The sequence below is a fragment of the Marmota monax genome, unplaced genomic scaffold (assembly GCF_021218885.2).
Source record: "Marmota monax isolate L192 unplaced genomic scaffold, Marmota_monax_Labrador192_F-V1.1 WCK01_AAM20220418_F8-fsc00352, whole genome shotgun sequence".
NCBI lineage: Eukaryota > Metazoa > Chordata > Mammalia > Rodentia > Sciuridae > Marmota > Marmota monax.
In genome coordinates this window covers 694,701-717,223 of record NW_026694831.1, presented here as the reverse complement: position 1 = coordinate 717,223, position 22,523 = coordinate 694,701, and positions in this window count along the sequence as shown.

Below are 22,523 nucleotides of genomic sequence, written 5' to 3'. Positions count from 1 at the left end.
AGACCTCCAGGCGACCTTGGGGTGGCAGCAGCGGTATCAGAGGCAGCAGCATTGGCAGTAGCAGTGTATGCATCAGCCAGTTGGAGAAGAGACCTCCAGGAGTCAGTGGCAGCAACCTCAGAGGTAGTGTTGGAGTTAACATCTGCTGTGCTCAGAATAAAGACCTCTGGGGGTATCAGTGTCCTCTGCAGCTGGATTCTATTATTGAAGCATCTTGGTTTGGGGCTATTTGTTCCCTTGTTTTTTGATGTTGTGTGTACGTCTACCTATTTAGCAGCATGGATGTAAGGCAGTACAGTTTCTACCTGTAGACCCACATTGTCCCCAAAGGTCTCCAGTAGCCTCACCATTAAGGGGGAGACCAATATTAACAATACCTAATGTAAACAATATATAGCCTTTAACCAAATAGCTCCTATTAAGATGTCTAGTTTTGTCACAATAAACAGAAGTGATGTGTTTAATTATTGCCTACTGTAAGTTTGCAAAAGTGTTTCAAAATTTTCAAATGGTGGGTAAAGAGAGAACAGAAGTGGTGTAGGATGTGATGTTTATGAGGAAGGAGAGAAGATAGAAGTAAAAAATTATAGGAAGACTGAAAGAGGACATAATAGAGATTGGCTGTTAACATGAGAAAAGCGAGAAAGAATCCAGGAAACAGGTAAGTGAGAGGAAAAATACATGTAAAGTAAAAATTAAAAAAAAAAAAGAAAAAAGTTAAAAATAGGAAAAAATGAAAATAAAAGAACATAACAACAAAACTGTAATATACTATTCAGAGTTCCCAGTCCTCGATAAACTCATGCATGAAAAATACTTGGTTTCAAAATGGTATAAATGTGAAAGAAAAAAGAAATAGATCTTGATGAAAAATTGAACAATTGTTTCTGTTTTGGGTTCAAAAGTTTCTCAGCTTCTCTTCTCAGCAGTTAGGTGGGGTTGTCTGGAGTTTGAGGCTTGCTCCACCCTCAGGGTGGGTGGGGTTACTAGGGTGAGATGGCTAGTCCTGGAGGCGGAGCTCCTGGAGGCAGGGTGTAGGCTTAGGTATGCTCCCTTCTCTTTGCTGAGTGCCAGTTGGTCAGTGCACTTGCAAGTCCCAGCAATTGCCAGTCTACATTGGAAGACTGTGATTGGAGGATTGCAATTCCACAGGAATCTCCTTTGGGTTCCATTCATGTGGTGTAGGAGCTTGTTCTTAGCCTACTACTTCACTTGCAGACCCCATCACTCCTGGTCTGTGATTCAGTCTCCGAGCTCGCTCTCTCCCGCCCCCCACTCTCTCCTGCTCCTGCCATTTTGAATTCCTGGTCAGGTGCCTCTCTTCTAGCTGGACCTGCAAGCAGCCAGATTGGAGGAGGATGGGGAAGCCAGGTTTCCACAACTACTTTCCCCCCCATGTAAACCTTTCTCAATGCTTGATTTTTTTTTCCTGGTCACTTAGGTACATTCTCTGTCATCCAGTGTCATCCAGCTTGTTTTCTGGGCCAGACTTGGGTCTGCCAGTGATGGGCTCCCCCAGCTACCCCTGCCCCATGTCGTGGCTGCAAAATAGTTCCTTCCTTTGTCCTCTGTGCATGTTGAGAAAGATGGTGGCTTCCCTCCAATAATACATGGTACTGTGTAGCACAGCTCAGTGGTTTTTGGAGCATTGTCCCTACCCCGACACACCTCAGTCTTCTGGAGAATGGGGCCCCTTTAATTCCTCTATTGCTTTACTGTGTTCACGTAGAGACTGTTCTGATTTGTGACTCCAGCCACTGTCATGGCTGTGGGGCTGGAGTTCTTTCCCCCTTATTTTACTATACAAGATCTACTGTGTCCCTGATTTGTTTTGAGTATCCAGTATTAAATTCCAGTAAAGTCCCTTTAATTCTTAATCATTCACCCACTTTGTTGAAAGCTGTCTGTCTGGTTTTCTTGGTTCACGCCATGGAACCACTAGGGAAGTGATCTCTTTATTCCACCATCTTACATTCTTCATCCCAAGTACTTTGCAAAAATTTGACACAGGGTCTTGCCAAGTTGCTGAGACTGGACTTGAATTTGAGATCCTCCTGCTTCAGGCCCCTGAATGTCTGGGACTACAGGTGTGTGCCCCAGTACCCAGTTGCCCTTGGTTCTTGGTGGCTACCTCGCCTTTCACTTATCCACCTCTGTGAAATGTCACAAGGGTCTGTCACTGGAAGGTTCAGGGCAACATGACCTCGCACATGGCTGGTTTTGTGTGTGAGGTGAGTACAGACGGCAGTGGAAGGTCACTAACAGGCTTTGAAGGCAGAGACAGGATTGTTCACTGATGATGCGATTTGCAGACTGAAGAGCCAGTGCTAAAATGTGGACTTTGATGCACTTATTTACAGTTCACAGGCAGAAGTAGTGGCACTTGGAGTGAGATATCACTTTGTGAACTGGAAACTAAGCACCATTCATAACATGAAATTTCTCATGATCTTTAAACAGTGATTCACAATTTTGATAAGTGTATGCTCTGCAGCTTTCCAGGCAATTGTTTGACATGCATTCTTGCCCACCCTCCTCCCCTGGGTTTGGAGGCAATGACGTGAGTCTCAGAGTTTTTGCCAAGGGTTTATTCATCCTTGGTTTGGATGGTTGAAGCCCAGTAGGAATTAGAGGTAACCTTTGACTGGTCTTGTAAACCACTACCTAATGGGAATTAGGTGCTAATTTTAATCTTTTCAGTTACTTATATAGTGTTTCTCTGGGGTAAGAACTGTTGACTACAAAAATAAGTTTAGCATAGATACTACCCATTACAATTTAGTAGAAAGGTTCAAGATTGTAAATTAATACCAGCTATCATTACTTGTAAATTTTATTTTGAAAATTCACTGACTTGCTAAACTCTATTTGCAATCCCCCAAATCAATACTTTCTATACTTTCATGGTCCTTTAAAGACCTGTACAGAGTGATAAAAATCAGAGTTGGGTGATGCTCATGTTCCCAGCTGGGCTACTGAGGCCATGTTCCTTCTTGTTTCAGCATCTCACAGAGGTGACCAAGGAGGGAGTTGGGAGGGAACAGGGCAGTGAGGGCAAAGTGCTGTAGCCCCAGGGCAGCTGCACAAGGTTTGATTCCCAGATACCACAGTTGTCAGTGGGTGGCCTCAGTCCCATCATTGAACACTTCTAAACCTCATTTTTTTCTTTTAATATTAACAAAAGGAGCCTACTAGAATGAGTTGTTTTTAGAATTTAAGGTTGTAATCTATGTGGGCTGTGTATCTAGAGGTACCTATTTCCTCTGGGAGCAGGGGTTCAGCAAGTGTAATTCAGTGTTCCCAGCAACTTTATAGAACATAACCATCAGGAGTAATGAGAACTGACAGTACATCTTAACACATAATTACCTTTTAAAAATCGTTATTAACTCATTTTCTCACTTTCTGGCTATTGGGAAGTGGGTATTTACAATGAGGAAAAAAACTGAATTCCTATTGATATGCCACAAGGACATAAAGCATTCAAATGTATTTCTATAAACACTAGCTTACCCACTTTAGCAACATGAGCTTACCCACTTTAGCAATACCAGCTACCCACTTCAGCAACACCAGCTACCCACTTTAACAACACTTTAATGCAGGTGGATTTTGGTTGAAAGGAAAAGAACTTTACCTCTCAGTTAACTGCATTGAAGATGCCATGCCTGGCCAGTATAAGGAAGGAGCCCCCCAGTCCTGGACTCCTTGCTGCCTGCTGCACTGGGCTCACACCCATTCCTCATTCCATAGATTTTGTTTTTTGTTCTTAGTCTAACATCATTTCCTTTTCTCATCTTTTTTTTTTTAAATGAAAAATTTTAAACACACAGAAATGTTGAGGAAGTCATATATCCAGCACCTGGATACTCATCACTTAGACATAGCAGTGGTTATGATCCACATTCCCTTTATTATATATGTATATGAATATATTCATATAGTTTTTCCTGAACTAATTGTAAGTCATAAAGATCATGACATTTTACCCAAAATTATTTCCCTATACATGTCCTAGGTAGGGACAAAAAATTCCCCCACAAAAAGGGGACACTTAAACACTGTTGTAAATTATTCCAACCACTATGGATATCAGCATGAGACTTTCTCAAAACACTAGGTATGGAACCACCGTTTGACCCGGCTCTGCCACTCCTCCATATTTATCCCAAAGAACTGAAGTCAGCTCACTCTAGTGACTCACGCACTCCAGTGTTTACAGCAGTGCAGTACTCAGAGGCCCGTTTATGGAATGAGCCTCGGTGTCCGGCAACAGCTGACTGAGTAAAGAAAATGTGATTCATATTCACAGCAGACTTTTACTCAGCCACAAAGAAGAATAAAATTATGGCGTGTGTTTGTGACTGGGTGGAACTGGAGAACATCGAGTTAACTGAAATAAGCCAGACTCAGAAAGTCAGAGTTTAATGTTTTCCCTCATGTGTAGAAGCTAGAAAAATGGGGAAAAATGATCTCATAAAAATATAAAGGAGACTCCTAAATTAGAGGAAGGAAGACTGGGGGAGGGTGGAGGAGAGGGAAAGGGGAGGTGAATAAAGGAAATTCACTGAATTGTGCCATGTGCAGATATGAATATATTACATTGAATCCCATTATTACGTATAATTATAATGCACCAATAAAAAGTTACAAAAGAATACCCTAAGATCACTATTGAATAAATACATAAAACATTAAAAAAACTCCCCTTCAAAGACAATACCATGGTCACACCTGAGACATTCCTTATAATTCTCTGATATGATCTAATATTCAATCAATATTAAAATTTTCTCCTCAAATATCTTTTGTAGCTATTTTTGGAACCAAGAGCCAATCAAGAGTTGTACTTTATACTTTGTTATCTTGTCTCTCTGAACTTCTTTAATTTAGGACAGACCCCAACTTTTGTCCACATGACATCAATTTTTTTTTAAGTTAGCATCTATAATTAGCTCCATGTCATACATCAGCATTGTATAGTGATCTGCATTTGAGTCATAGCTCCAGCTGAGCACATTTGAGGCCAAATAACCATTGAAAACCTTAGTGGCTAGGTGGCTAGAAAAGATTTAAAAAGGTAATGCATGTGAAATTGCTTTGCAAATTATAAGGGCTTCATATCTGAGTTAATTTTTGAAATCTTTCTGCAGTACTAGGGAGTGAGCCCAGGAGCCTTCTGCCACTAAGTTACACTGCCAGACTTTTATTTTTATTTTTTATTTTGAGACAGGGTCATACTGAATTGTCCAGGCTGGCCTTAAACTTGTGATCCTCCTGCCTCAGCCTCTGGAGTCACTGGGATTATAGGTGTGTGCCACCATGCCTGGAAGTCTCAGTTATTTTTAATACCATTTTTAAAAGCTATTTTGAAAGCTATGCTGTTATCATTTTATATGATGCTGTAACCCATTAGTGCAAATTTAAAAATTGGATTGATAAGCTGTTTACAATAAAAATAATTAGCAAATTCTATGTTAATTAAAACTCATTTTGAACTTTTCTCCCCTCCACCTTTAGCCATTCTGAGTACAAAAGGAAGGCACTGAAGTGCATTCTCATGTTATTACTGGTATTTAACAATGAAGGACGAGGTTGTTGACCGAGGCCCCCATACCGCCTCCCGGAAACCACCTTCCTGCTGGGTGCTCTATGAACTCCCAGCTGTGGCATTTTTGTTGAGATCTTTGCAGCTGGGCTGTGTCTCCAGATTAAATTCCTGCAGGACTTTTGCTTTTTCCCAAGGAGGAGTGACAGGAATGGGATTTTCCATGCTGTCAGAAATAAAAAACTGAAAGCAATATTTTTAAGAGAACAGTGATCCCTGAGAGTTAAGAATGTAATGAAAAATGCTTGTCATTGTCTGGAGTTTCTGGGGTACAGCACAGGGAGGGGAAACCCAGCAGGAGCCTAGCAGTCTCCCTGGGTTGGAAAGATGGAGCAGAGAGTTCAGGGGGACCTAGGTGTCTGCAATCCATTGGGCAGAGTACTGGAGGGAGAGAGCTGGAGGGGGAAGGGAGGCCTGGAGAGGTGCAGAGGCTTCCCCTTCAGTGTTTGGAGGGTGCTGGTGAGAGTGTGTTTGCCAGGGTGCTGGACCCTTCAGAGCTCATGCAGGGCAGGAAAGTGCCTCTTCTACCAGCCAGACTGGAAACATGGAACAAGAGGTAGAGTACTCAGGAAGGTCTTGCTTGAATAGTGGAATAATTTTCTTGAATAATGTTCCAGACCCACCTAACAAATCATAAAAATAAGACCCCAAAAGATCAAACCATTTCTTAGTAACTTAACTGCGTTTCAGAACGAAACTCAAAAATAGTTACAGGAATCCAAACAATCTAACATTTATAAAGTTTGCCATCCAGGAAAATATTATGAGGTGTACAAAGAAACAGGAAAATATGTGTAATGAGATCAATCAATCAAAAATAACTCACAATTGACACGTGTTGGAATTAGCAGACATGGACATTAAGATGGGTTTTATAGTTACATTCCATATGTTAAAACAGTTAAGTAGAGTCATAGAATATATTTCAAAAATTCCAAGTTAGAGTTCTGGCATGAAAAATATAATGTCTAAGGTGAAAAATACATGTGTAGAAAGAATGGGATTAACAAAAGATTAGATGTGGCAGAAGAGGGGACTAGTGAACTTGAAGACACACAATAGATACGATTCAAAGGAATCACAGAGTAAAGAGAAAATTTTAAAAAGTGAACATGTATTAGTTGTGAGATGGACTTGAGCCTAAATATATGTGACTTAGGCATGCCTACAGGAGGGGAGGAGGAGGGGGTAAAATATGTGAAGTAAATTTCATTTTCTTTGAAAATAATATACCCCAAGTTGTAAGAAGCTCCATGCACCCTAAGCACAAGAAACGTCTAGACAGACAAAAGTCCCCCAAATCCTACCCTACCACAGAGTACAATAGAATTGTGGAAGCCACTGGTGAGGGGAGAACCTAAAAAACAGCCAGAGTGAAAGAATATGCTACGGACAGAGAAATAAAAATGAGGGTGACACCAGATTTCTCATCAGAAATAATGCCAAGCGGGAGGATGGGGGAGGGGGGGGACATGTTTTAAGTACTGAAAGAAAAATCCATCCACTTACGATTCTATACCCAAGGAAGAATTATAACCAAGGCAAAATAAAGGTGTTTTCAGAGACACAAAAGCAGAAAGCACATTCCTGCTCTCAGAATGGGAGAAGGGAAGTCCCTCCGGCAGAAGGAAATCATGCTTGATTGAAATACGGATCTGTGTAAGGAATGGTGCACACCAGCAACGGTAACCACGTGGGTATACGAGTAGGAATTTTTCTTATTATTTAAATCTCTTTAAATGATAACTAACCATTTAAACCAGAATAATAATGTGTTTCAGGGTTTATGATGTATGCGTCCGTGAAATGTATGTAACATTGGCACAGAGATCAGGAGGGAGGCCCAGAACCATATAAAGTTCTATATATAAATGGCTCAATGTCATTTGAAGATAAACTGAGGAACTAAAAGAGAAACCAATAAAATAACAGATCAAAGACACAGCAGTGGATACGTTGGAAAGACATGGATACAATGGAAAGAAAAAGAAAAGAAAGGAAGAGGAGTTAAGGATGTCCTGCGGATGTTGGGGAGAGTGTCCTGTATTTCAACTAGAGCATGTTGGTTGGTGGCTTTTTTCAAGTCTTTTCTATCCTTGCTGATTTTCTATTTAGTGGTTCGATTGATGGCTGAGAATGGGGTGCTGAAGTCTCTGACCATAATTGTAAACTAGTCTTGCTTTCTGCTCAACACCAGCAGTTTTGATTGGCACATTTTGGGCTTCAAGGATGGTGGTCTTCTTGGAGGGTGGATCCTTTTATCATTCTTGAATTATGTATGTGTCTCTGCTTTAGTCAGCTTTTATGCTGCTGTGATAAAAAGACCTGACAAGAACAATTAGAAGAGGAAAAGTGTATTTGTCCTGGTTTCAGAGGTCTTGGCCTATACTAGGCTGTCCCCATTCCTCAGGCTAGAGGCAAGTCAGAACATCCTGGTGAAAGAGTGTAGTGGAGGGAAGCAGATCAGGACATTACTAGGAAGAGAGAGAGAGACTCCACTTGCCAGATACAAAATTTATACCCACAAAGCATGACCTCCAAAGCCCACCTCCTCCAGCCACGCCCTACCCCTCAGTCACCACAGAGTTGACCCCTCCCTATCAGGGGATGAATCCACGGACTGGGTTGAGGCCTTCATCACCCCATCACTTCACCTCAGGATGCTCTTCTGTTGTCTCACATGGGAGCTTTTGGGGGATACCTCATATCTAAGCCGTCTCCTCCAGGTAAGCTTCTGAATGACTTCTGACAATCCTCACTCCAGACCTGACAGAGATGGAGAGCACCGACCCTGCAGCAGGGGCCTCTGTCCTGCCTGCGCCCCCAGCCTGCCCCAGCCCTAATATCAGGATGGATCCACTGTGTTCCTCTTTACCCAGTGTGTAAGGGTGGTCTGAATGTGGGGAAAAGATCCCGGGGTACATGGACCCTGTGATCTTGAATGGCTCCTGGCTGTGTCACCTGAAGGCAGAGAAGAGAAGGAGTGTGACTTTGAGGGTCTCTGGAAAGTTCCTCAGGCACTGCTAAGGCTTGCCATTGCGTATTTGTGAAATACCACATGATAGCTAGGCCTCCCGAGCCTCGGCTTTCTTGTATGCTAAATGAGAGAGATGACTTCTAAGGTCTTTACCCCCTTCAGGACTTTAAATCCCAAGAAATATGGGTGAAGAAAAAGAGAGATAATAGGAAAAACCTGTTTCCCAAAGCTGTACCTCATTCCCAAACACATTGGATTCTGCCAGACCCCAAACAGATTTCACCAACTCCCTTCCCCCCCTTGATTTTCAGAGTTGTGTATATTTTTAGAGAAATACATTCCATGTGTTTTTTATTAATTTACCCTTAACTTGACAAAATATTGTTTTCTCGGAGTGTTCTTGATGTCTTGGAAGGCTCTCCTCATGAGCTCGCTCTTTCCTAGCACAGGGAGTCACTTGTGTCAGCCTCAGTGAGCTCCAAGGCCTCACGAGGGGAAGAAGCCCTTCAATCTATTGTGCTCTCAACTCGCCAGGTTGGATTGGATCCCTCCACCCCTCCTCCTGGTCGTTCCTCACAGGGTGTCAGACACTTTTCCTACCCAAATGAGGTTCCCTACTCCTTGGCCAGCCCTGACTGGGGCGGGCAGGCAGAGGTCAGGCCTCAAGTTCTGTCTTCCTGTGTCTTGTCCCCTGCTGGGCTGCTGCCTCTTTCATCATGCCTGGCCTCTCTGCTCCTTGCTGGTTAGGCAGGCCCCAGCCCACCTGGCAGGGATGCATGCTGCTCTTCCTTGGTCTCCTGCAGGTGCCTGGTGCTGCTGTGCATCTCCCGGTGATGACCAGTTTCCTGTTATATGTGGACCAGGCAAGAAGATTCCTTGTGGAATCAGACCTGGACCCTCAACATCACGGTCCTCACTCCAGACCTTGACTTGTTCTTCAGATTCCTGACAGAGATGGAGAGCATAGTCCCTACAGGCAAGGGTCTCTGTCCTGCCTGTGCTCCCAGGCTGGACAGATTCCCTTCAAATGACCACTTCCCCAGGAGGCTCACTTGCCCCTGGGAAGTGCCGGGGAAGGGGTGAGTCTAGTTTTGCTCCATGTTATTGACCTCTGCTGCTCTTCTTTCGGAAGGTGTGCCCCTGGGAAGGAAACAGTCTTTGAAGGACTCTTTGAATCTCCTTCTCTTGATTCTTTGATTCTGATTTTCTGGATCTTGATTGATTCCATTTTCCAAAGCACACCAGCTGCTCCTCCCTAGCCATGGTGTGGTTTGGGTCTCTCCTTCCAAATTCCCACTGAGGTTTTGTTGCCACAGTGGTGGTATTGCACGGCAGGGCCTTTACGAGGTCATTTGGTCTTATCATGGGCACTGATTCTCAGCCTTCTCTGAGGCTCCCTCTGCCTGCCAGGGAAGCTCACGGAGTCTCCTCTGCCAAGGACTCTGATGAAGACGAGGGAGGGCTCCAAAGAACCACTGGTGAGGCTTCATCTGCCCTTTCTTGCTGGATGTCAGAGTCCCCTCTGTGTTTTCAGGTGAGGTCCTGGCAGGTTCCTCTCCCTCTCTGTCTGGGGACCAGATCTGCACTGGTGTGGTCACCAGCATAGCCTGGCTTTCCGGGGAATGCAGGCACATGTGGCCTCACTGTCTTGCACCTGGGAGGAAGACTGGCCGTGGCAATAAAGCATGGCGGTTTACATGAGCATGGCAGGGCCCGCCGTAAGAGGCCGTGGGGCTTGCCCACAGCCAAGTCCCTTCTGCCAGAGTCCATTCGATTTGAATTCCTCTGAGCGCCAGCTCCACAGTGCGTGGGCGATGTTGAAAAGGTCAGGGAGGTGCTGTCAGACATGATGCGCTTGCTCTCCAAGTGCTCTGGTGGTTTGCGCATAACAATGTGCTACAGTGCTACTCTGGTCACCAGCCACCCCGCTCTCTGAGGGGCTCTCTATTTATCTGGTAGCAATAGAAAAAAAAATTCTTTTTTCTTTCCCTTCATTTCCTGCTCCTCTGGCATATCAGCATACTGTATGCCAGCTAATAAGTTTTTTTTTTTTTCCCCAAGACACAGTGAGGATAAATGTTTTGATCTGGTTTCACGGGCAGCCCTTCTCAGAGTGTTTGCACATTAAATATAAATCGCAGCAACTCCAGGGGCTCAGATGCCTACATGCAGAGCTTACCTCGGAGAGATTTCCGCATAATAGAAACCTTGTGATCTTCTGCCCTGTCTTGCCTCAGGCAAAGATGTGTTGAGGGTCTGTTCCTCAGGCTTTAAAACCCCTCAGTATGGTGTGATTCTTCAGGAGGTAAACAGTGGATTTGCAGTAGAGAGCCTATGTCCCAGATTGGCTGTCCAGAAGCAGGTGCTCAGATGGCTGGGGTGCAGGGTGCTCCCTAGGGACCCCTGTGAAAACAAGGGGAAGGAGGGGGCCATGGAAAGGGGATGATGGAGGGACTCACAAAACCTCCACTGACAAGCGATGTGGGAGCTCAAGGCCGGTACTATCCACGGAGTGTCCCATGTCAGGCAGGAGTGTCCAGGCCCTTTGTCCCCATCCTCATTTAGGATCCAGATATGGGTCCTGGTGTGGCCAGGAGGACTTGACCTCTGGGCCTCTGACCTACTCTAGGAGCCTCTGGGAGCCGTATGTTGAGTGTGTGTTCCTCTGATGGGCAGCTGGTGTGTTCTGGGTACTGCATGACGGGGTCCACCACAGAGTGATTCAGACACTGGGTTTCTGGACCGGCCACAGCATGGTGCTTGGCAGGACGCCTCCTTTCCGGTCTCATTCTGTCTGTGAATGAAATTGGGCTTGTTAAGCCACAACTCTTGAGACTGAGGCTTCTTTCAAATAAAGGGGTTCACTGAATTTTTACAGATGCCAGCCAGAATAGGACTAGGTTCTGGGACATGTTCCGAAACAAGCGTCAGCAAGGCTAGACAGCAGTTGGGAACCTGCCTGTGGGACACAGAGCGATGGTGTTTCCCCAAAGCTATTTCCTTCGGCATCTTTACCCTGTCCCACTAGACTAGTCTCCTGGCTGCCCCTGGGCTCCCCAGGGCTCACTCCTGCTGTAAGGTGTTGTGCCAGGTCCACCAGCCCGAGCCACTGACCCCACATCTGCACAAATGCTCCCTCACTTCTTCACAGGATTCCTCAAATGCCACTCTAGAGTGAGCTATCTCTGCCTACCCCACTTAAATGATGCCTTGCCCTATGCTTTCCTGACTCTAATGTCTTCCATTGGCCTTTATCACTAGGTCAAAGTTGTGACATCAAAGTGCTTCATCACTACTTCATTTGCCGCTGCATTATGTGGTGCTTAGAATTTTCACTGGCACATGATTTGTTTCAATAAATATTTGTTGAATGAATAAAAAAATGTTTTTCTCTTCATTAATGATTCTGTTTCCCTAACATGGTGTCAGTCTTCTGCATCTTGACATTGTATCATACAGGCTCGTCGTGATATGCCTGTGTGCTCTGTAGTGGCAGCCCAGGGGCTAGCACTGGTAAGTGTTCAGATACGCTTGTCCCTTGAGAAGATGGGAACTAGCGGGAGGTCACTTGCCCGAGGTCTCTTATGTGTTTAGACTTAGTGGATTCAGTTCACTCACCAAGCGTCCAGTGAGTACTTTCTATGGGTTGGACACTGGTGGGGGACGTGAAAGTCAATAAGACAGACTTTGTGTTCTTGAGGATCTCAGTGGAGAGAGAAAACAGATAATCCTAAGCAGAAGCGACCAATGCCATAGGGGGTGCAGATTGGGGTGGCGCGTGATACAGATCACTTGATAGCACATGTAGCCTGTTCTGTAGGGGTGGCAGAGGTTTCTCAGAGGCCACGAGGCCTGGGTGGGTCTCAGTGTTCTACCACCACAAAGAAGGTGGAGAAGGAGGCATCAGAGACATGCATACAGGAGGTGTGCACGGAGGCCTGGAGTGTTGATCTATGTGACCCAGGCTCCCTGCTCTGTGAGGCTCGGGAGGCAGGTCTGGGCTGGTCATGGTGAGTCTTGCAAGTTCATGATGAGGGGCCAGTGGCTGTCTTCTAATCTTGGAAGACCTTTAAGGACAGGAGGGGGATTGCTTCAGGTGGCTAAAGATGGCAACTCTGGCCCCCAGGGGCTGAAGAAGAGCAGGTCCTTGATGATTAACTCTGTCTGCCTGCTGGGAAGTAGAAACCCCATCTTCAGAGGTTTGGGGGCCTTGGTGGGGCATGGGAACTTTGGAGAGCATTTCCCAAGGTGTGTCCAGCAGATTACCACCCTTAGGATTGTCTGGGATCTGGTTGATTCTGAAGATTCTTAGGCCCATTCTTAGCTCTGCTGAATCAGAATATTTGGGGACAAGACTTAGAGATGTACATTTTAAACAGATTCCTCATAAATTTTGAGCACCATAGCTGGAGTACATAACACCTTGCATAGAGAGTTAGATTAGATGACTCCAAGTTTCCTTCTAAATTTTGGGCTCTAATTGGCCATGGAAAAGCATTTGAGGAGCTGTGATTAGATCCCTCTGGGGAGGAGGAAGTTTTCATGGATGGGGTCTACAGGTGCTCCACTTGACCACCTTTGATTATAAGGCCCTTCTTTTCTGTCTTATAAGCTGGTCATTCCTTCTCTATCCTTGGTTAGGCCTGGATTTTCCCAGCAGGTCAGTCTTTGTATTAATCTGCTATCTGTTACTATACCAAAATGCCTAAAACAATCAACTTGTAAAGATAAAAGGTTTTTTGGCTCACAGTTTTAAAGGTTTAGTCCATGTTGGTTTTATTGCTTTTGGTTTGTGATGGCACAGCATGGTGGGAGCACATGGTAAAGCAAACTTTCTACCTTTCAGCCAATACATGAGAGAGAGAGAGAGGGAGAGGGAGAGAGAGAAGAAAAGGGAGAGCAGTAGGAAGAGGGAGGGAGAGAGGGAGAGGGAGGGAGGGGGAAAGGAGGGAGTAGAGAGAGGGGAAGGGAAGATTTCCCACAAACACTTTTGAAGGGGCACCTAAATGATGAGAAGACCTCCACCAGGCTCAGCCTCTGTAAGTTCCCCCACCTGGCAATAGCACTGCGCTGGGAATCCAGCCTTTAATACATGTGTCTTTGGGGAGCATCCAGAGCCAAACTGGAGCAGCTTTCAAAAGAAAAATGACTGGCTTTTGTCCCCTGGCAGTCCCTCTGTTCGGTGACATCTGCAGAGGTGCACCATGCAGTGGGGCTACTTTGGTGAAGAGGGATCCGGGGCTTGGAACAGGAGGAGAGGAGGTGCTCCTGACAGGAGCCCACTCGGCCCAACGTGCTGGAGGAACTGAGTCAGTGTGTGGGCATGAGGGGGCCAGGATGCCAAGATGACCGTGCCCCTGAGTCCTTTTCACATCCAAGTCTTTCTGACCATCGAGGTCAGCAGAATAACATCATGCATCAGGTGCTGGCCTGGAGCTTCGGCCTTCTTTGAGAATCGCCCTTAAATCTCATTGCCTTCTTGGCGTGGATCTGAGTGAGGAGCTTCTCTTATGAAGTCACAGCTCTGCCTCTTTACACGAACTTCAGACCCGGTATTCAATTTGTCAACCCAGACGATACAGTCCCTGAATTTGTTTAGAAAACATTTTTACAAAAATTAAATTACACTCTTGCCATCTTCTTCCCAGTCTCGAGGGGAAATAAACCAGTCTCCTTTAGCAGCCTCTGTGTTCATTTTTGGTTGTGCTGCTAGATTCTGCGCTGGGCTCCAGCTGGGGAGTTGTGCTCATTCAATGAGAATTTATTGTTTATTTCATTTTATTTTCCGCTATCTTCTTTATTGTGGAGTCACACCTGTTTTCTATTAGTTTTTGTCCATTATTTTAATTCTCTGCCTATTGTGTGTGTTCTGAAAATGGGAGTAGATCAATGTCTTCATTCAGAAGGAGACCCTGAGTAGCATTTCATGAAGGAAATTTGTATTATCCACATCCAATGTAATGAAGACTCCCAGTGAATAACTCTTGATTATCAGGTGCACACATCCCAGGGATCCAAGCAGCAGAATAATTAGGAGCCACATGAAGGTTTCCAAACCTCGGCTTTGACAGAACCACAGTGCTAAGTGATTGGGTACGAGGACAAGGGTGCTCAAAAGTGCTCTCTAGAGAGTCAACATGAACAGGGCACTTCACAGAAAATAATCAGAAAACATCTTTTGACAGAGAAAGAGCAGAGGAAGGAAGAGGGTATTCCACTGGGAGTCGAGAAACCCTGCTTCCTAGCTTGTCCCTCCAGTAAACAGGACGCTGGGGTGAGCAGGACCTCTAGAACTCTCCCCCCATTTCTGCTTCTGTAAAAATGCAAGTGTCCCATTTGCCCATTTCATATAAAAGAAAACATCTGCAGAAGTGTCTAACTGCGGAAGAGAAGAACCGCCTCAGTGCAGTCCCACACGTATTTATATTGGCACGGTGTTTGTTAAATTAGGTATTTGAACTAAGCTACACATCTACTTGCCAAACAACTACTTTTGTTTTTCTTAAAATGAAATTAGAATCCAGTGAAGTGAACAATATGCGGTCATGCAGTTATTTCCAGCTGGGCTTCTCATCTGCACCATGGAAGACAGGAACGGAATTGAGTGACTGTTTCTCTCAGTTCCTCCCAGAGCAGAGCATAAGTACTACCTTTCTAGAGGATCAGAAGAGAATTTTGTGTGCTACAAATAACGGATGACTTGGAGCATTTGGAGTGAAAGCTCTTGTGGAGCTCAGGCTGGGAATACAGTTTCTTCAGTTAAAGAAAGAATGTGGTCTTGAAGTTCCTAAGACTTTGGGCACAGAAACTGGTGCTTCTTGACTTTTTTCATGTGGGGATGCAAGTGGAAGGGGTGACACTGTGGCACACTGCAGGAGCAGCACAGTGGCGTGGCTGGGCCCTGGGCCAGGTGGGCCACCCTTACTGGGATGCCAGGAGCTCAGGTGCACAGGCTCGGGATTTCTGTTAGAGACTGAAAGTGGGTGCAACAGGATGCAAAGAGAAAAGTCTAATTTTGTTTTTCTTCCTGCAGTTCTGGGGATGCAACCCAGGGTCTCATACTTGCTTGGCAAGCACTCTACCACTGAGTGATGTCCCCAGCCTTGAAAGTCTAGATTTTCCTTGAAACTGTGAGTGAAATTATCAGCAAAGACACATTTGGGCCCTCTGACGTGTTGTGAAGTCCTTGGGTTTCTTTGGCACTTTCTGGTTTGTTCCTGAGTGCATGGACCATGTTCCCCGAAGGCCCCAGTGAATGTGCTGTGCTTGAGCCAGGTCCTGCTGTCTTTCTCACTGGCTGGAAGACAGGGTTCTCCTTGGGCCTGTTGGCATTAGGTTTTAGGTATCCAGAGAATGTGGTCCTGGGTGCTCTAAACCCAGTACTTTCCTCATGCACACGCATTGGGCAAGAAAACCACAGGTGCGAGGCCTTTTCTTTCTCTTTGGGGAGGTGGGGTTGTTATCATTTAGCCAAGACCTAGGGTTCCCAGTGTGTGGCGTCATACATTCCTACTGTGAGTCCAACTGCTGCAGGGAAGGTTTCTGATCTAACCCTCTTAGCCCTGGCAGTGCTAAGCTTGGCTTCTTGACTCTAATCTTTCTGTTTGAAACCAAAGATGCTATATCAGGACTAGAACCCAGATTTTCTGACTTTTGGTATTAGGTTCTTCCACTGTCCCTCAGCCATTCTTTAAAAGTTGGTTTCATATTAGGGAGAAGATTGTGAACATGAGCATAATATTAAGAGAGAGAGAGAGAGAGAGAGAGAGAGAGAGAGAGAGAGAGAGAGAGAGAGAGAGAGAGAGAGTGTGTGTGTGTGTGTGTGTGTGTGTATGCCCATCATGATTGATCCCTCTGACTGAGCCCTGGGTGTTGAAAAAAGTCAAAAGGATGGCTTTAATATGCAGGGGCATTGTGACCCTCTCTTCCTCCCAAGCCCTCTGCAGTACATGCTGGGGCAGGCTGAATCATCACTCACAATGACTCAGCCCTGCTTGGACTACAATGCTATATCCATGCCGTTTCACTGGCAATAGCTTCTGTCAGAAGTCACGTAGGTTTGGCTCATGAAACATAGGCAAGAATTATAGTTTGTCAGTTCTGAGCTGAGACCTTAAGAAGGCTTGGTACTTCTGCTCCTTCCTTGTGACATTAATTGGAAGGGTTCCCTTCAACCCGCATCCCTAAAAGAGTATATATGGAGGAGATCTGAAACTCACTTGTAGCCTGGGACAAAGGCAATCTGATTGAGCTCAGTCTGAATCAGCCAATCTATGTCAACCTCCAGAAACTTATGCAAGAATAAATATTTATTATTATAAGCTACTGATTTGGGGAATGGTTAGTTACACAGCATCATTGAAACAATAGCTGACTATTACAAACATGGTACCAAATTTGGTATTTTCTAAATGCTTTATTTTGGAGTATCAAAAGAAAAGCATTTTAGCTGGTCATGGCAGTACACACCTATAATCCCAGTGACTCAGGAGGCTGAGACAGGAAGATTGCAAGTTTGAGACCAGGTTTAGCGACTTTACAAGAGCCTGTCTCAAAAAAAAAAAAAAATTAAAAGGATTGGGGGTATAGCTCAGCGAAAGAACTCCCTGGATTCAATTCCCAGTACCACATTAAAAAACAAACAAACAAACAACAACAACAAAAAAACCAGAGAAATAATTTTGAAAGTTTCAGTGTTGACTAACAGTTTTTCTGTATGACTTAAGGAACAACAACTCTGGTGGCCCCTCAGTTACAGCCCAGCCAACAGAGGATCTCTGATCTCTGTGACACGTTGCTTTGTCCTGGTGGAGGGGTGTCAGGGCATTGCAGACAGCCTTCCCACGTGGGCCTGTGTAACAAGTCTTCCTTAATGTGTGATGAGCTGTGGCACGTGGAGATGAGTGGACGTGGTGGCAGGGGAATGCTTGCCTCCACGCATGGGACAGGCACTCGTACCTTGGGGCTGAGACAGGGTTGCTCAGGTGTGTGAGCCTCCAACGCTGTCTCACTCATTCCTCCAGTACTTACTTCACTGGTTCCTTGGCTTCAAGTCTTCAAGATGACCAACTTTCCTACTTTCTGACCATCAGCTTCTGGATAGCCATGCTTACGTCTGTCCAGCTCTTTTCCTCCTTCTTGTGGTCAGTTTTCTAGAAAGAAAGATCATCTTGGCATGCTTCCTCCATGTTGTGGTTGTCATGTGTGAGACGATGCAGGAAACTCCAGAGGTGATCTTAACCTAATCAGTGCGTTAATCCACTGGTAGGAACTAACTGGGTGGTAACTGTAGGCAGACTGTAGGCGGGTCGTCCTTGGGGAGGGAAAAGCTCTCTGCTTCCTGTTGCCAAGTCTGGAGCAGCTCTCCTTGGCCACACCCTTCTGCCTGATGTTCTGCCTCCCCTCAGGTCTCAGGGAATGGAGTCGACTGTCTATGGATTGAGGCCTCTGAAACCAGGAGTCCCAAATAAACTTTTCCTCCTCTAATTTGTTGTCAGGTCTTTTGGTCACAGTGGTGAAGAGCTGACTAAGACTTTCCGCTTCCTCATCTTCTATTCACTCTTCAGCCTTGGTCTCCCCCTGTCCCCATCATTGATGTGATCTTTTTAAGATGTCCAGTGATTCATGTTTCCCAGTGGAAGCATTTTGTGTGACTAGTTTGCTGTGTCTTCCTTTCTGAAAAATTTTCTAGTGATTGTTACTCTATTTGGGGGTCCCAGACATCTTCGAGTTTCTGACCAAAAATTTGGATCCTTTCTCCATAAAAACATGCATACCTAAGTGGTCATGATTAAGATGCTCTTGATCTTCAGGAACAACTACTGCTTGTGGATGTTTGTTGTTCTTTTCCTTCATGGGCTCCCTCCCATGTCTCTGTCTTAAATATGGCTTTTCTTTTTGCTTTTTCAAGGATCATTACCATCTTCTTTTCTTCTTCTATAAATTCCACCTATGTGACTCTGTCCTCTTGTAAGTCTGATATGCTGAGAACCTCGAATCTGCCTTTAAGTCCCTAGACAGCAATACCTCATCTTGGTGGTGTCTCCTCATTCTGTGTGTAAGGTCTTCTGTCATCTGGGGTGTGTTTTCTATTACTGTAACAAAACACCTGAGATAATCAACTTAAAAAGAGGAATGGTTTATTTTGGCTCAGAATTTTGGATGTTTCTGTCCGTGGTTGGCTGGTGCCACTGCCTTGGTCTGCATGGAGGCATTATATCATAGCCAGAATGCACAGCAGAGGAAGCCATTCATTTCCTGGCTGGGAAGTGGAAAGAGGAAGAGGAAGAGACCTGAATCCTGCAGCTCCTTTAAAGGGAATACTTTTGTGGCTATTAAAAGTTCCCCCACCTCTCAGTAGCATTGTAGACTGGGGACCAAGCCTTTAACAGGAACCTTTGGGGGACACTCCATATGCAAACCATAGCCGGGGCCAAGTGCTTCTTGGTCTCTTTCCTTCTGTCTTTCGGCTTATTCTGTTGGTATTGAGCACACCCTGAGTCCCTACTGTGACCCACAGACTATTTTTAGCTTCTCTTCTTACTAGCTCCCCTTCCCTTTTACTTCCCTGGCTAATTTTAATTCCTTCTTTAGGGGTTCAGATATCCCCACCTCTTCGAGGAGGAAGCCTAGCTCCATGCCAGACCCCGGAGGGCCATTTCTCTGCTCTCAAGCTCCTGTGCACCTCTTGTTTCTGCAAAGCTGGGGGCTGAGCAGCAGTGAAGAAGTGTCCAGCAGGGAGAGACTCCTGCTCCTGTGAGGGGCTCTGATGTGCGCCTCCTTCAGCGGGCAGTGAACCCCCGAGAACGGCAGCCTATGCCTTTCCCCTTCAAAACCTTGATGGCAAGAGAAGTGAGCCCAAGTCCCTGGCTGTACTGGAGGTGCTGCCAGAGCAAACCTCAGGGGACTCCGCCCCCCCGGGACGTCCCAGTTTCACTAGCTGATGCCCCTTCCCTGTATTTTTGAGCCATGTCTTGTGTGAACTGCAGTTGAGAGCATCCTAGCTGATAAGCTGTTTTAACACGGTTCTCTTCTAATCTGACCCTGCGACTCCAACCCCTGCCCCTGCTTGATGGGGTCCCCTTATCTTAACAGAGAGAACCTGTTACGGCTTTGCTGGGTCGATGGCCACAAAGGCCACATTCCACATCTGAGGGTGGACACTCCATAGACACAGCGTTTGCTTGGTGGCTGATGCTATACATGACCCCTTGCTCCATTTTTTTTTTTTTTTTGGTAAAAATTTAAACAAAACACATAATCAGACAGTCCTTTTAAAGGAAAACATACTCATCAATTACAGGCCAGGTAACAGAAAAGCCTTAGATAGTTATCTAATAGTTACTTAGAAATAAAGAGAATAATGTGGGGGCATTTGGAAGCGAAGGCTGCATTCTGGCAATGAACAAGCTTGTGGAGGAAAAATGGACTGGGGCCAGAGTGCCCCCTGCCCTGGAGTCCCACCAACCTGGGTGACTTGGGGATGCCCCGTCCCCTGCTGGCCTTGTTTTCCTCTTCTGTGAAATGAAGGAGGAGAAGCAGATGCCCTCCCAGGTCCTTTCTGGCTCTACACATCTGTGATGTATGGAGGTTTGAATTCAATTGATTATTTTCCAGACTCTTCCGTGTGTGCCGGCTCAGCCCAGCTCACTCTGCTCAGCCTTTCTGACAGTGATAAGTTGCAAAGTCATACAGAAGGGAGTTTTCTGTCTTCAATTCGGGAGACATATCTAGCTCTATTACTTGGGGTAACTCAATTCAATTCACATTTGATTCAATGTTGACTGAATAGTTACTTCAGCCAAATTACCAAGGAGGCTCCTGGCTTCCCTTGTGAACCCTGGGAAGTCTGATGATTTTCTATTCTCTCTCCTTCAATCACCAAACACTTATTGATTGTCTACTGTAGCCTAGATATGGAGCATTAAAGATAAATCAAGTGGGAATTCTGCCTTTTGAGAGCATACCAAATAGTATTTTAAATAAAAACAGGCTCTGGTGTCAGTCTTACCTGGCTGAGCTTCCTAGCAGCTCTCCTCTTGGCCAGCAAGGCGTAAAGTACAAGGAGAGTGGCCAGCCTGCTCTCGTGGGACTCCTGTGACCATGAGGAAGCGCACCTGTGAGAGAAACATCAACTGCTTTAAAGAGGTCCCACTCTTTAGGGCTCCACCTCTCAACAGTGCCACCCTGGCTGCTAAGCTCAAGTAAGGCACATGAACCTGGGTAAAGTACAAGTCCATGCAATGAAGTTTGGCTCCTTACTCTGCAGAAGTAAGAATAATAACTTCACATTTGGCCCTCTGAATCTGTGGGTCCACAATTTGAATTCAATGAATATTTAGAAAAAAATGCATCTGTATTGAACATGTGGAGGCTTTCCTCTTGTTATTTCCTAAACAATATAGTGTCACCACTATTTACATTGTACCAGGCATTATGAGCAACCCAGAGTGATTCAAAACACAGGGGAAGATGTGTGTAGGCTCAATGCAAACCTGGCATTCTTTGCCATCAGGGACTCTAGCATCCTCTGACTTTGGTATTCGCGGGTGCCTGGGACCAACCCCCCCCATAGATTCTGAGGATGGCCGTGTCTGGTTTGCATGGCCGTATCTGGTTTGCATGGTGTGTGTTTAGCCTCCAAATATAAAGACCAGCACACGCTAAATACAGCACAGGGTCAGTTCAGCTGCTCAAGTCATAAAATACAACATGCCCACAAACGTTTGAAGTTGATGGAAAGAGGCTTGGCTTTCACAGAATTTATGGGACAATGACATTTACAGTAGCTTGGAAATGAGCTGAGGTCCTGCAGGTAGGAAAGGGTGGAAGGGGATTCAAGACTGAAGGAGTGTGAGGCGGAGGTTGACAGAATGATGAGCATGGTGGGGTGAGGAGGGTCCCTGAGAAGGTGGGGAGACCATCACCAGTGTCCCCTGCAGATAAGCCCTATAGTGTGGGGTAGAGCCCTGAGTGCTATGCTGAGGATCTGACAGGCAGCATGAGCCCTTGGAATTAGGAGAAGACATGGCACCCCTGCTGTGGTTCCATGTGGCATGTCTTCCAACAGGAAATAAGGACTGGGATTTGGATGTGATGTCTGACTTATCTGTGGTTCATCAAGAGGCAACAAGAAAATCAGTGTGGAGCTCAAGGGAGCCTCTGCTGAAGTAAAATGTGAGAGTCATGAGCAAGCACTTATTGACCATATTCATAGAGCACTCGTCATTCCCTAATAGGTATTGAGAATAAATCAACTTATAAACAGAGTACCTGCCCTCATGCAGTTTACAGTCTACAAAAGTGAATAACAAAGAGGTAAATACATGAAGTCCATTTTGTAACAACACACGTGTGGGTGGGTATTTTATTAAATAAAGAGGTTTATTTGGTTCACAATCCTCATGTCTAGAATGTCCAAACAACATGGTGCTGGTACCCTGGGGGAAACCCCTGGCTGATTTGCAGCATGGCAGAGATGTGGGAGAGAACTGACTGTGTGAGGAAGGGCCCCATGTGCGAGCAAGGAAGCAAGAGAGATTCAGGAGAGTGGCCAGCCTGCTCTCGTGGGACTCCTGTGACATGAGAGAAGCATCAACCTGTGAGAGAAGCATCAACCGCTTTAAAGAGGTCCCACTCTGTAGGGCTCCACCTCTTGACACTGCCACCCTGGATGCTCAGCTCAAGGAAGGCACACGAACCTTTGGGAGACAAACCACATCCACTCCCTAGAACCGAATTTGAGGAGTGACAAGACAGAGGAAGCATAGGGGCTATGTGACTCCTTGAACAGGGAGGTGATAATTTGAGGACAGAATGTGGAGACTGTGGGTGGGACTCTGCAGGAGAATGGAGCTCAAGGTTGAAAATCCATAGCTGAGAATGGTGTTGAGATGCACAAACTGTTCAACACGGCTCACTGCTGTGGTCAGGACACCC